At 45.5% G+C, this 13,987-nt stretch overlaps 1 protein-coding gene across 3 annotated transcripts in view; it reads left to right on the forward strand.

Annotated features, from left to right (window-relative positions):
* LOC135791768 (uncharacterized) overlaps positions 1 to 13,987 on the forward strand; it is a 71,085-nt gene that overhangs the window by 49,301 nt on the left and 7,797 nt on the right. Inside the window, exon 1 of one of the 3 annotated variants that reach the window (XM_065302310.1) lies at positions 920 to 1,028. The exons of the other annotated variants lie outside the window; for them this stretch is intronic. The gene's annotated coding sequence lies outside the window, so the exon portion shown is untranslated. Of the gene's footprint in view, positions 1 to 919; positions 1,029 to 13,987 lie in introns of those variants that run through there. 3 annotated transcript variants of the gene reach the window in all.

Here is a 13,987-nt window from a genome sequence, read left to right on the forward strand (position 1 = left end):
ATTAAAGTAACAAGACTAACAAGAGAACTATTCATATGTGGCGGCTCGTCCACGCTCCGCTGGCACGGAATTAGGAGAAGACGAAACGCAGAAATTAAATAGTAACATTCCGCGTTCTCGTGCGAGGTGCCAAAATGTTGGAAACCTAATTTCATTATGAGATTACGAATGAAATGAGGCAAGTTTTCCGCTCACGGCTTTCGCGCTTGAGTGTCTCTGCCGCGATTTTTGCACGGGAATTATTCAAAACTGATTTGGACAAAATAAACTCCGGAATTTGTTGCATTCGCTGACAGCGTGTCAACTTGGCGCGAGGGCAGAAGCGTGGAAGACTAGGAACGTTATAGTTTTACAAAAAAAAAAGAAGTGAAAAGCCGACCCTCACGAAACTTCGGCTTCATTCCGTATCGTAGCCTCCAAACGCGAAACACAAGCTGCGCCGTTGTGGCGGGGCGCGGCTTGGTCCTGCCTCGAGGCGACGATTCCCAAACGTGTGCCCCGACAAAAAAAGGAATCACCGCAAACGCTGAAAAATAGAAGAAGGCCGCGGTGGGAGCGTTGGCGGTGTGGCGAGGGCGAAAATACGTAATTCCATTGTAGTCAACATTGCCGAACACACAATTCCGAACGACCACTTTGCCGATTCGACACGATCCAAGTTTTCGAATTCTATTTACGATTCGATTCCCTTCAATCGAATTGATTGGCGACGGTTTTAAGCATTTGGGAGTCGGGCAAAAATATTTTAGTTCCACATGCGAAACTTTACCGGAAACGCGCCCGCAAAGACATTTCCACTTTACAACTGCATAAACCTAACAGTAACCGTCGAAGTAGGAACGAGGACTTAGAACTTGGATCAATAATCGTAAATTAGTGCCTGTTTTATTGAATGCTAAACACTTGTTTTCTGTTTCAGGTAAATATCAGCGAACGCTAAAGTTCTACCACGTACATCGCACAATCCTTTGACCATGCAAACATGCGCGTGTTAATCGTAGACATCGCCTTATTCCGCTAAGTGGAAGGTAGGAATTCATACAAATTTATTTGGTCACATAATGCAGAAACAATTCGCTGGTTCACAAGCCTCGACTGGTGGTCGAAATATTTTTAATTGCTTCGCGTTTTTTTTTCGCTATTGTTTGCGGACATTCACTAAAAATGCTGATGACAGCATTGATAGGCGCATTAATTGTTCGATTTATTCATTCTATTCATTGAATCGGGGAGCGCCTAAAAATGCATATTGGATTTATATATTTGCCACTGCATGTAGGTTTATAAATTTTGTGGATGCAAAAACGCCACCGCATCGGGTTTGAATAATGCATCCGCAAATGTCACACGATTCCGCATATCGGTATGCATTTGAACGCATTTCTATATATTAGTTCTGCATACAGGTTAGTACTTAAAGAATTTTGATGTGGAAATATTAAATTTCACATACCAAGACAGGCAATTTATTGATGCAGAAGTATATTTTTAAATTCGATGCAACGTCCTGAATCATTTTTGATTTTTCCTGTATATCACTAAAACTTGTCTCATTGCATTCCTGATTATTCCATTATTTTTGTGGTGGGTAGTTTGTTTCCCGTGCATGAGCATCTGCATCTGCGACTGGTTGTTGAAGCGAAGCAAACTATCAGGTTAAAACTACTTCCGAATATTATCCGAACGTTACGAGCTTTGGCAACACCCTGTCTGCATTGTGGTTTTCCGGACAATATTTACGAGTGCAAACCAGACAACAAAGTTATCAATCATGCACAATCACCAAAATTGTGGGCTAAACTTCGGCGGTGGACAGGCTCTGTCGATAGATGACACCATAAAATAATATTCCCGAAAAATCCACCTCACATCCAAAAATATTATGAATATAATTATTAATTATTTTGCCCGATCAGTGATATGTATTTAATTTCGGAGTCAAACACTTCTATTATAATTGGTTCGAGATCAATGCGGAACATTAATGTGAAAGCGAAATAATCACAATAAGCTCATGCCTTTATAAATTGAAAACAAACACCGTGTGCGACGGTGGTTGTATTTGCTATGGAATAAAGAAGAGGAAACACCCTCTGCCGGTTGCGTGCTGCGTGTGCAGGTTCTCATCACGTCGTCAGTGAACGCGACCGAAGCATCTGGGAATGTTCGCATTATGTAATATGCACGAGGCTGTAGGTATAACTAGTTGATACGCACAAGTGCGTTACTGTCGCGGTGCAGCCCTAACGACGAATCGCAATTATACCAGCTGCAGATGCGCCCGGCACTGCAGAATCACCCCTCACGCCAGACGAAAAGTTTTGCGAATTTCGAATCGGTGGGAGCCTGAATGGAATAAGAATTCATTTGAGCACTCGTATAAGAATCTGAATGACCAGAACAAGAGATTCTTTTCTCTACTTTCTGTGTTTTTCGACTGGGTCGCTAAGGATTCACTTTATTGACTTTGTTCTTTATTGGATAGGTAGTTATGCAGTGATTTCGCAAAGCAACGCGTCACTGGGTGGCGGTATGGGGTTTTTCCGACCGATGAGAAAACGCTGGCAAAGTTTCAATTGAAATTTCCGGTCGCTACACGTTTTCAACTTTTGCGTAACTTTTAAAACCGGCCGACTAATCGTTGCCGCCGTATGATTTTGTGGCGATTCAATATCTTTCAATAGATAATTTAAAAGTTTAAATTGCACTCCCAACAAATTCAAAGCAGACAAATCCGATGGCTGTGTTGTTTTCCCTGCCCGCGCGTATGAAAAATACTTAATCAGCGTCGCTTTACGCATCACCTGTCGGTGCGGCGTAGGCGACGTTGTCGCCGCGCCCTCGCTGCGCAATTAAAATTCAGAAGGTGTAACGCATTCCGGGGGATTAGAGCACGTGTCTCTGCGGATGGCGAGACGAAGGGTGGCGCAACCGCATCCACCAGCCGCTCACGCCAACGCTGGGGGGCGGAGAGCCACTGATATTAATTATCGACGGGGGTGAATAGAAAATTACCTGGAGACCAATGCCTGCTTCAATCTAATTATATCCCCGCTTCTCTGCATTGCGTGCAGAAGCGTGCTGAAACGTGTAAACGCGTGAAACGCATCCGCACCCTCGCAACATTGTAATTTTCGATTTTTGCGGTGGAAATCTTGCAAACTCACTATGGGGGCAATGTTCAACATTTGGTCTAATTATGAGTTTTTTTAAATTTGTTTGCCTGTATTTATTGTGAAGTGTTTGGTTGTTGTGTACGTTGTGTTCTCTGTATTTAAGGGTGCATGATATTGTTAGCACTTGTAAAAACTTCTAGTGTTTGCCTTTCATCCTTTCAGCGTTGCGCTCCATCAAATTGTTTGGATGTTTAGTCATCGGCGAACTCGGATTTTGCGCCCCGTGCGCAAATAGTTTTCGCGCTCCCCGCGCGAAAGAACCCGCTCGCTCGCGCCCGTGTTTGTTTACAAAGCGAAGCATCATCGTTTGATCTATTGTTTAGTTACATTTTCCGAGGTGCTCTCGAGTGAAGAGCGAAGTGCGTCTCGCACTCGAGTTGCCTTTCACCCCTTTCTGCATATCTCGGGCGCAATGCCGCAAAACGCACACCCATCTTCTCGCGTTTTACAGTCGACCGCGTTTCGCAGTATCCAGCGGTAACACATGGCATCGAAGAACTCGGTGGCACTCAAGTGGTGATGCGTACGACTGGAAAGTGGGCGTCGTTTAGCTCCGTTTACATGGTATTGCACTCTCAGCGTTACATTCCAGTAACATCTTGGCGATATCGGCCGCAACCGCAGACCTCTCGACGACCTCGAAGGCGCGGGCGCGTTCTTAGCACGCCGAAGACACAAAGGACGACTTGATCCTTCTTGATGTCGCGCGGGTTCATTTACACGACGACGACATTATCGATACCGAGCAGCACCCGCTGCGTACTTTTATTATCATAATCCAACTAACAGCGGGGGTTTGCAATCGCAATCAGGTAATAGATTACGAAAATCGTCCGGGGCGGATCAATCCACCGGAAACAATCCAATAGAATCTACGCAGTTTGGCAATACAATATTACATTTTCTCAGCACGCGTTTTTATTTTATTTCTTTTGTTGCTTATTTCCGGCTCCAAGGAGAAATAGCAATTGTTGTTTCTCATGTGTTCCACTCGTAAAACTTGTAACTTATGTAGGGAGCACATCAGAGTCTGCGTCTGGAGATGGAGCGGATGCAAAGTTGAAAGTTTGAAATGAAAACTAATATTCGAACACATTTCGCGCATTTCAACAGTAAGTTATGGCATTATCTGTATATATGCAAACACTTTTCGCGCACTGTTTTCACGGCAATCCTGCGCTACGCTCACTCATTCCATCCATCTCTTCCCGAGACACAGACGGTCGCCCGCTTTTTGTTGCGTGTTTCCTTTTTCAGTTTTTCTTTCTTTCGACTGCGAACATAACACATTGCGGCCTCTTTTTTATGATTCTATTTTTTATTTACGCTTCGCGCCAGCGAATGCGTGAAATTCCTCGAAAGTTTTGAGGTTTTGCGCCCGACCACCATCAGCACCACGCTCGCGCAAGCAAAGTCGCCTTGTGCCATATTTGCTTGAGCATTTTTATATTATATCTGCGGCCTAAGTGCGACGGGCGAATGTATGGCGCGCGCGCATCGGACGTTGAATAATGTGTGCACTTTTTTCCCTACTTCCATATTCGTTTTTATATTGTTCTTTGTATTAATCATAAAGCTCGCTGTGGCATGGCGTAGCACATCGCCTTAGCTACGGCCACAGCTAAGGTGAAACACAAACATGCGACCGCCCCCGCTTTTTCTTTCTTTTATGTGCGCTGCACGGTAGTAAGATTTTTCTCCGGGTCCGCAGGGACGAATCATTTTTCGCGCGTTTTAAATGATGTTTTAAAGTTGGCGATTAATAATTTCAACGATTTTTATCATCTTGCGGGCGGTTGTTCGAGCGCGGCTAATGCGGTCCTGTGTTTCTCTTTGTCTGCCCGCCTTGCTGAAAGATAAATGCGCTTTTCTCGGCGTGCTTTTTCTCGCCGGTGCTTTTTTTCGCAGCGCGCCCTTGCCAGCCGTGTTAAGGACGGAATTAATTGCCGTACGGGAATTATAATTACAAACGAGCGTATTGTATCACTAATACATTTAATAACTTCCATCCAAGACCGACCCTCCTCCCACATTGCTCTGCTTTTCTCTCGCATGGCGAAACGGGCGACCAAATGATGACAATGAAATATGTCGCGAAATGCGCGGCGAATCTGTTCTTGCGGCGCAAAAAATGAACACGAAAAACTTCCAGCACAAAGGATTATTTATAAGCTGCGATTCGGGGTGTGCGCGAACAATGTGCAAAACCTTGGAGAACATTCTGCCAGATTTTCGAAAACAGTTGCAGTTTGTAGCGGGCCAGATCGCGCGGTTGTTGCGTTTGATGACAAATGGAAATATCTAAATGATTGATGCTCGGCGCGCCGTGGGGCGTGCAACTTCGTCCTGTTTTCCCGCGTTACTTTTCGGAAATGCGGAGCATAACTTTCGCACGTCTCGCGCGATGCATGCAAATGCACTCACACGTACGCGCATGCACATTGCACATTGCGACGCTCGCGGCCCTTCGACAAATCAAGAACACAGCAACAACTGCGCGAGCAAACAATGCATTCGCACACTCGCGCATGCACTTCGAAGCGTAAAACTTCCGACGACATATCGACGCTCCGATTGCGCTCGCTCGTCGCCTTTGATTCCGCACAAAGCGCTTTGAATAATCTATCCCGCCGCTTTGTTTGTGTTGTCTGACTTGTGATTTGTACGCAGGTGGGACTTCCATCATTCACGCTCCGAACGTACCTACATGTTGGATTACACGATTTACTAACACTATACAAACAAGCAAACACATCCAATATTTTAAACGAATTTTTCGAATTGATTGCAAATCACTACCAGTTTGAAATGCGCAAATTTCGCAATTACGTCGAAAACAATGATCGATCAGAATATATATGTGGGGGCTGGGGGGACGCGAGTGGAGGAGGAGCACGCCGATCGTTGTAAGTATGATATTAACTTGTTTGCGCTGGCGATATATGCTATTCGTGCATGAATATGCGCCGTGAAAAGCAGCTGCAACCAGTCTATTGTTTGCGGTTAATTAAGCTCGCCGTTTGTTCACACTGCCTCCGAAATGCACCGCGCATATCGTGCTGCCTCTCGACGCGTATGTAAATAATAAATTTGTTGTGTGGCGGGCGCGGGCATTTCCAATCTGATTGTTGACCCTTTCGATTTAAATCCAACTTGGCTTTTTTATCGTTTAATTAAAAAATGTTTACAGAAAGCTGTGACAAGTAAAGTCATACAATGCGACTGTTATAATTGTAATTATTGTATAATTTACATTTTTAAAATTTAGTAGGTATATGTAATAAATTGATAGATTGATTAATATCCTTGTATTAATAGTTGTTTGCTTTAACAGATTTCCAAGAGGCAGGGTATTGAATCTAGTATCATTAGCAAGCAACTTAATGGGGGATTTAACCTATGTGCATCACAAATGCAGCGAGCACTAATAGTTAATTAAACCCTATCCTAAGTATTAATTAAATAACTATTGCAACAAAGATCTAAAGAAATTTTATTTTATTTTAAAATCTTTACATTTGCAAAACAAATATTTATCTACATTCATCACATACTCGTATAATACGACTGAATACAACCAATATGTACGTAGGTATTAACCATTTTATCAACGGGAAAGTAACACTTCAAGTAAATTAGTTAATTAATATTTAATCATTCATTCTTAGTTCTTCAACACCTTACATGCCTATTATACGCACTTTATTAATATTATATTATTTTAATTTCATGAGATATTCTCGTCAAAAAGCAAATCCCATAGTAATGCTTTACTGGTATTAACAAGAACAACAGGCAGTTTTTGCAGAAATTTTAATTTTTAGGAGCTCTTTCACTTAGGGTTATTTATGCACAGTGCTATGATGCATGTGATGCATGGTTGCAAGGTGCGTTGCGCACTCGTGGCAAAATGACTCTTTGATGTGTGGCGTCGTCCGACTGTAAAAACACTCGCGAGCGTGCTTCCGGAAGCGAATGGGCCGCGACGTCGGGCAACAGCTGAAATAACCGACTCGTTCATGCATGCCATTCCGCCCCGGCTTGCAGTCGGCGCATCCCGGTGCAATTTGCAGCAGGCTGCCAAAAACGTCGGCGATTCTCTGGCGGCCGCGGCCCGCTCCTGCGGTTTTAATCATTTGAGTCACGCTCCGCGCTAATGCGATAAGCGTTCCTATCGCGCCTTGTACTCGAAGGTGCGCGCACATCGCGCTGCTTTTTATATTTCCTTTTCGGCGGCGGTGCGCCGGAGCGGCGTTATCGTTATCTCCATGACGAATGTACAACTACATTTTCCACACACTAAAACACGGAAATATATGTGTCGACGAGGGTTTGCGCCCTCCCGTCTTCTCACCCTGCACACTCCGGCTCTATCTGATTCGTTCGCATTTGCTCGCACATTCTCAACATCCGCATAGGTTTTATTGTCGCGCGGCTCGATCGTAATTGACATTCGAATCGAAGTCACGTCGTTGTCCTGCGCGCTCGTCGGCAACAAAAAATGTGGTGGTGTCTTGTCGTTTTAGCCTTCTTCTTGGCGTTTTATTTCGTTCGCCGTCTGCGAATTGCCGCCCCCTGATGCACGATTTCGGCTTGATACACGCTTGTTTTCGGTTACGACGCTGGGAATTTTAACAAGAACCAATCGCCACAATTATGCGACGTGTTCTTGTTATCCTTATTGCGGATAATAAAATCTAAACTTTACTTTCATGCTGATACTACTTTTCTTTATATTTTTTTAAACTATTTTTATTCACTTAGTATAATTGTATCTAAGGTCGGATGGATTTATTATTCTTTAATTACATTTTGATAGTTTGGTCAGTGATGTGGAATAGATGTGTCGTTTGTGGTTTGATACGGGCATATTGCGAAAGGCAGCGGAAAGGTTAACTTTATTATCCCGATCAGTGGCTTGTGGGTAATTCGGTAAGATTTTCTTTTTGCGGGCGATTAGGTCGAGGCGAAATTAATAAATTCGAAGCGATTTCCACCCGACCCTGCAGCCGCTCTCTCGCACGAGCAGTGAAACTGTAACCGTAACCCGGTATTCCTGTATCGGTTCGTTCGGATTTTTCGCTTCCTTTTTGGGGGGATTTTGGTCTGAAAATCGATAAATAACTTACGGCACTCGGCCCCCGAACAGCACCGCATACAGTTCAGGTGCGTCTCGTTTACATTTGATAAATTCGGCTGTTTTACTTTATAGTCGCGCAGTTCCTCTGCGCCTGGGACTTTGGGTTTAATACTACGCATGTAAATGGAAAATGGTCCTTTGCCCATATTACCCACACTGTCCAGCTGCCTATTACAGTATATTTTCGGCGTTGAATGCGTAAAAATAAATTGTAACCACGTCGCACATGTTGAAATAAACATGGTTTTTACACTGCTTCGCTTTAATATGGTGTATTGTCTAAATATTCCGCTGAAATATCATTACGAAATTCTCTGAGTGGACGCCACGCATAGTTGCGGGACATATGAAATTGTATATTTTTCGCGCCTGGCACGGCCAGTAATTATCTAAAAGATATAACGCGTTTACCTCCGCCCTTTGCATAGAGTTCGGTCCCGGCGGCCGGCGTGAAACGCGTATAAATCATACGCGACGATAAAAATCTCTCTGTCTCACAGTTCGCGCCTCTCCGGCGCCCAGGACCAGCTTCGATAAAGTATGTACCCGTGCGCGGGTGTTCGGGCCTCAGTTTGGCGTCTGCTTTGGAAAAGCAACTAAAAGGCGACTTTTATTGTCGCCCTCCGCAGGACGGACTTGCTGCTTTGCCTCGCCCGGCTTTGTGTCCGTTTTGTCCCGCTTGTGATTACACGTGCGCTCACAAAAGCGGGCTTTGTTTAACCGAAAATAAATTAGATTTTTGCGCGCAAACACTCTTGCACTCGGCCACTTCTCTACGAAGTTGGTTTTGTACGATTTTTTGCATTCGCGCCTCTTGTCGCCCATTGCGCAATACACTGCGAAGCAAAAAAGAGAAATGTTTTGGTTGAATTATTATCTAAGTTTGGCTGAGTCCTCTAATACTATTGAAGTAATATGCATAATACGCTACAAATTTGCCTTTTAATGGTTATACTACTAGAGGATGGACGGAGACCCCGAAGGGTCGTATTCGGCGTTCAAGGGATGCTCTCGTTCCACACATCTTGGCTTGCCGGCGGAAAAAAATCCATCCAGTTTCGATAATACTTTTCGCTATTTGAAACGGTCTATTAGTCGGACGCCTCATACATATTCGGACGTCGTTGAGGTCTTCATATATCTTGCTCGCGCGCATGCTGTACAATCGTCCCAAACTGGGCAAAGCGTAGGCCGATCAAGATTTTAATATTTCTTTGCCGCCTTCATATTTCACGCACAATTACGACGAACGGGGGTCGTCTAATGCGTCCGCCAGCATTCGATGAATTTATGAGCCGTTTCTAAACTGCGTGTCATTTGCCATCGCGTCTCTTTCTAGCTCTTCATTGAAAATATTCGCAAATATACGAAGGCTAAGTGCGCAACACTAGCGTAATCCTCAACGTCGGGTGCTTATTAAATGCATGTCTTAATAGGCGTCATAAAATTCCATATCTTCGTGTTAGTCTCGGTGCGCGTGACGACCATGGTATCGGGAAGGGCGCTACGAGATTACGGGATTATTCCAATTAACTGGGCACATGTGACGGACACGAGGAAGTGTGCGCACCCTGTTATGCCCGAACAATAACTGCCAGTTAGCCATTTGTCACGCGGCGAACACGAACTACAGTTTATAGTTGCCGAGACTCTGAATGGGAATATTTAATGCGCTCGCCCGGATGGTCCGTTCCATTTTGTCTCGTCACAAGGACGCGCGGAACTGAAGGACCTCTCCCAACTAAACTAGTCCATTCTAACGCTGCACTAGGACGTGCTGGAAGTTTCCACCGCAATTAAACTGAAAGGTAGGGACTCACCGACTGGTATAATTTCGACATCATTGAAACTTCTCGATAAATGATAAATGTTTAGTCAAGAGGCGACGCGCAGGCAGAGATATGCCTAATTCCCGCCCGAGAATGATTTACACAGATTTAGTTGCGTGACAGCAAGACCCACTATTGAGCATTGAGGATATCCACTCCCTCATCCAGCTATCCCTCTTGTAGCCGTTCCGGGCTGCTTTGTTGGAGTGCATTGCCGAATGCTCTTCCCGCTGCTTTGCTCTGAATCGCTTTGGCCCGGACCCCTCCGCATGTTACGTAGGTAGCTTCCAAAAAGGCATAAATACACCGCTCGAATTTTAATCCCAAATAAATTATGGAACGTATCGATTCGGGCATATTGTATGGAGAGGAGGGGAATGTATTACGCGACCAGACGACACTCCTGTTATGTTTTTATAGATTTAAACTTCCGGGTACCCCAAAGGGAAGCTAAAACGAAAAGGGGAGAACTGCAGATACAAGTACACAAAAACGTAAAACAAGATGTGACAAGATGGTAAGTAAGGTCGTAGACGCAAAAAGAAACGAGGAATTGGTACACGACAGTAGGACGCGCACATTTTTAAATTTAAATGATTAAATAATCTAATTGAATTCGGCACGATTCGGGATCAAAGATGGACGTAATCCAAGCGGATGTCTTCGTTCAATCTTCGTTGCTTTTTTCAGCACGTGGCAGATTTTCGTCCGTATACGCCGTATTTCTCTTGGCGTCGCTGCCCGAACTCAACCGCAGAACCTATATTATCCTTTTACGTTTCGTCTTAAGCGTCAATTTTGATCGAACCGATTTCTTTTTCTTGCTCGCGTCTCTCGTTTCATTGCCGTCTGGGCCGCCACAGTGAGGTCGTTTTTCTCCTGCGCCGCGCGCGTTTTGTTTCTTTTGTTTTCTTCACTGCTCCTCGACGATTGCGCACGCGGCCGACCAGCAATCGCAGGAAATCGTAGGTAACGTAAAAAGCGTGGCATTACCAGCGCACCGCTTACGGGGCGGCATTAAACGAACCCACATCATTGCCCACCCGCTTTGATGGCTCGACCATCAAGCTTCCCGGAAGAAAATCCCCATTGGTGGCATTGGCACGAACGCGTGACACGCACCTTCCGCCGCCGCACCGTTTTATCGCCTTTCATCCCAGCACGTGGATATTTTCGAGTGATGGATGACTCCCCGTACTCGTATTAATGGCCCCAACATCTGTGCGCCCGTCATATTACAAACGCTAATAAATTGATTGCCGAAACGCGCATAAAATATCCACTACTCGGATCCCTACATGTGTACACTAGCAAATCGAGATTAGAATTGGGCGTAGTGGGATGCAGTTCGTGTTCGACATCGTTTTTACGTATTTGCCGTGAACGAGCGTTCTATTTCTTTAAGGCGGCGCAGGCGGCGAAGGTCGAGAGGGAAAGTGATATGGTTTCAATTTCGGTTGCCATGGCGATTAGTGCAAGTTGTAAGATAACGAGGTCGTATCTGCCGTAGAGAGGATACAACCGCAACATCGCGCCGAGGACGACGACGGCGGCGGCGGCGAGTTAAAGACTTCGTTGTCGACCCGTGAAATTACGTTGGTACTATTTGGCAACGGCCCCTGTTTTAGTTGCGCTAGGTGCTCGTCGCATGACTTAAACGACGTCGGTTGTATGCATTGCGTTCAGCTGCTTTCGCCACGAAACGCCTGCCCTAATCCACTCGCCAGGGACAGTTTCTCTGTATATTTATTTCGCGGCGCGTCTTGGGGACTCATTGGCGTTCGCCATCTTCGCTGCCATAACAGTGACTATTAAAAGCCGTATACGATCTGAATAATAAACTGCCGCCGCTGTGGATTGGCGTGGCCTGTTTCAATACACTATGAATGCGAAACAGGCCGGAGGCGAGATGAAACGGCAAAAAGGCAATTACCGAAAACCTCCGCAAAGCAATGAACCGTGCCTTCGAAACTTAATTTCGCTTTTCTTCGCCTTTGCCATCGATAATTTTGCTCGCTTTTTTTATAACGTTTTTCTTTTCGTACGGGACTCTGGTATGGGTGGTCCACTGAGTTTAAAAAGAAAACTTTCTCGGAAATACTGGCAGAATGACTTCGTACTCTGGAGTTTCAACGCGTGATCATGCGGGCGCCAGGGGTTGTGCCTTGGGGGCGGCTTTTGCGTAATAATTTTTAACCCGCCCGCTGGTTCCTGTTATTCACGGTGCCGAGTAGCGTTGCTAACGACTTTCGTTTGTCGACTCACTGGCGCGCAGCTCCAATGTGTACGTTTGCCGATATACAGGGTGCTGTGCACCATGAAAGACTTGCATATCGGGAGGTAACTTGCGCCGGACGGAAAGCGCTCAAACGCTCGCCGGTGGTAAAAAAGAGCGCCGGCGGCAATGTGTCTGAACTCTGGACCTAAGCCAAAGTGCGCCCTCCTAAGGACGAGGGCGGCGGTGGCATCGGCTGTGATGGTGGTCGGCGAGTTATTGCTAGCATTGCAATCGTGCTACGGTCAGGCCCCGGGGCGACTGAAAGGGCTATTCATCACTACATTAATTACAAATAAATAATAAAATCATCTTTCCTCCCTTTCACCCGTCGCGTATGAAGCAAAGCGCAGGGCGAATTAATATTATAAACAGCGCTCAAACAAACCATCCGCGAGATGGATGGAATTGCTTCCTTTAGCCCTCCCGGCATTTTCACTTTAATGCATCGTCAATGATGTATTGTGCTCACATATTGATTGCGATTAGCCCGTAGGCTAAGAATGCGTAATACTGTAGTACATAAGATATTAACATGTCAACGCCAGACGCCCGGTGCATATTGCGTCCTCGGGAAATCTACGCAAGCGCAAACAAACCGGGGAATAAACGACGTCTTTTATTTGCGGCAATAACACGATGAACAAGTTGTATTTGGTACTAGTTACACGGAGAAACGCGCAGCGTGTCCGATTTGTGTGTTCGTTCGTTATTCGATCACTTTAACAAATGAAACTTTAACTTCCGAACGCCGCTTTCTACACCTTTACACACCTGCACACATTTTGGTGGGTGGCTTGCTTGTGTGCATTTGTTTCTCGATGGCGCGACGGTGGCGGTAGCACATAATAAAACTCGTTGGCGAAACTGTTGTTCGCAACTTTGCGCGTTCGCAAATAAAGATATCTGCAGGTGACAACGCGGAACAAACAACTCGCATCGGTTCTCGACTGTCAGCAGGCGCGCGCCCGCCTGCCGCCACCGCGCAGAGGCACTTTTCTTCCGAACCACGAACCGTATTTTCGCTCTTTCGGTGCCCGCGACGTTCGTTTGCGTTCGTCATTTGTTTCGCGGCCCGTCCCACCTAGTTACATTACTCCGCAGCCGTCGGCGGCGACTAGATTTGCGCACCGTCAGAAAAACTATCCTTTAATGTGTTTTTGTTGTTTCGACGAGAGCGCGCCGACGATAAATCATCGTCTGCACAAAACAATCGAATTACGAATTTTACTCTTTAGCTGCCGCCCACTCTTTTCACCCGGCTCGACTCCGCCGCTCTGGAGATTAACGATTTGTCTTGTATTTTTTATGCTCGCGCACGGATTGTCATTTTGCGATGTGAGCGAGCCAAACATAGCCTCGGACGTAAGATCGCCAGTTAAGAAAATAAAAACAACAACAATTAATCATGTGTCTCGCGGACGCCGCCGTCCGATTAAAAAGTAATTAAACGTTGCGTCACCACAAACAGGACGCAACTTCATTCTTTGACTTTAATCCGCTTGTTTTGTTTTCCACGTACTTCTCGCAGACGGAATAACAAGCACAACTGCGGCGCAGCGGATCG

The sequence above is a fragment of the Atheta coriaria genome, unplaced genomic scaffold, assembly GCF_025399875.1.
Source record: "Atheta coriaria isolate IRGN ID8LTWV9N9 unplaced genomic scaffold, Caltech_Dcor_3.1 hic_scaffold_1_pilon, whole genome shotgun sequence".
NCBI lineage: Eukaryota > Metazoa > Arthropoda > Insecta > Coleoptera > Staphylinidae > Dalotia > Dalotia coriaria.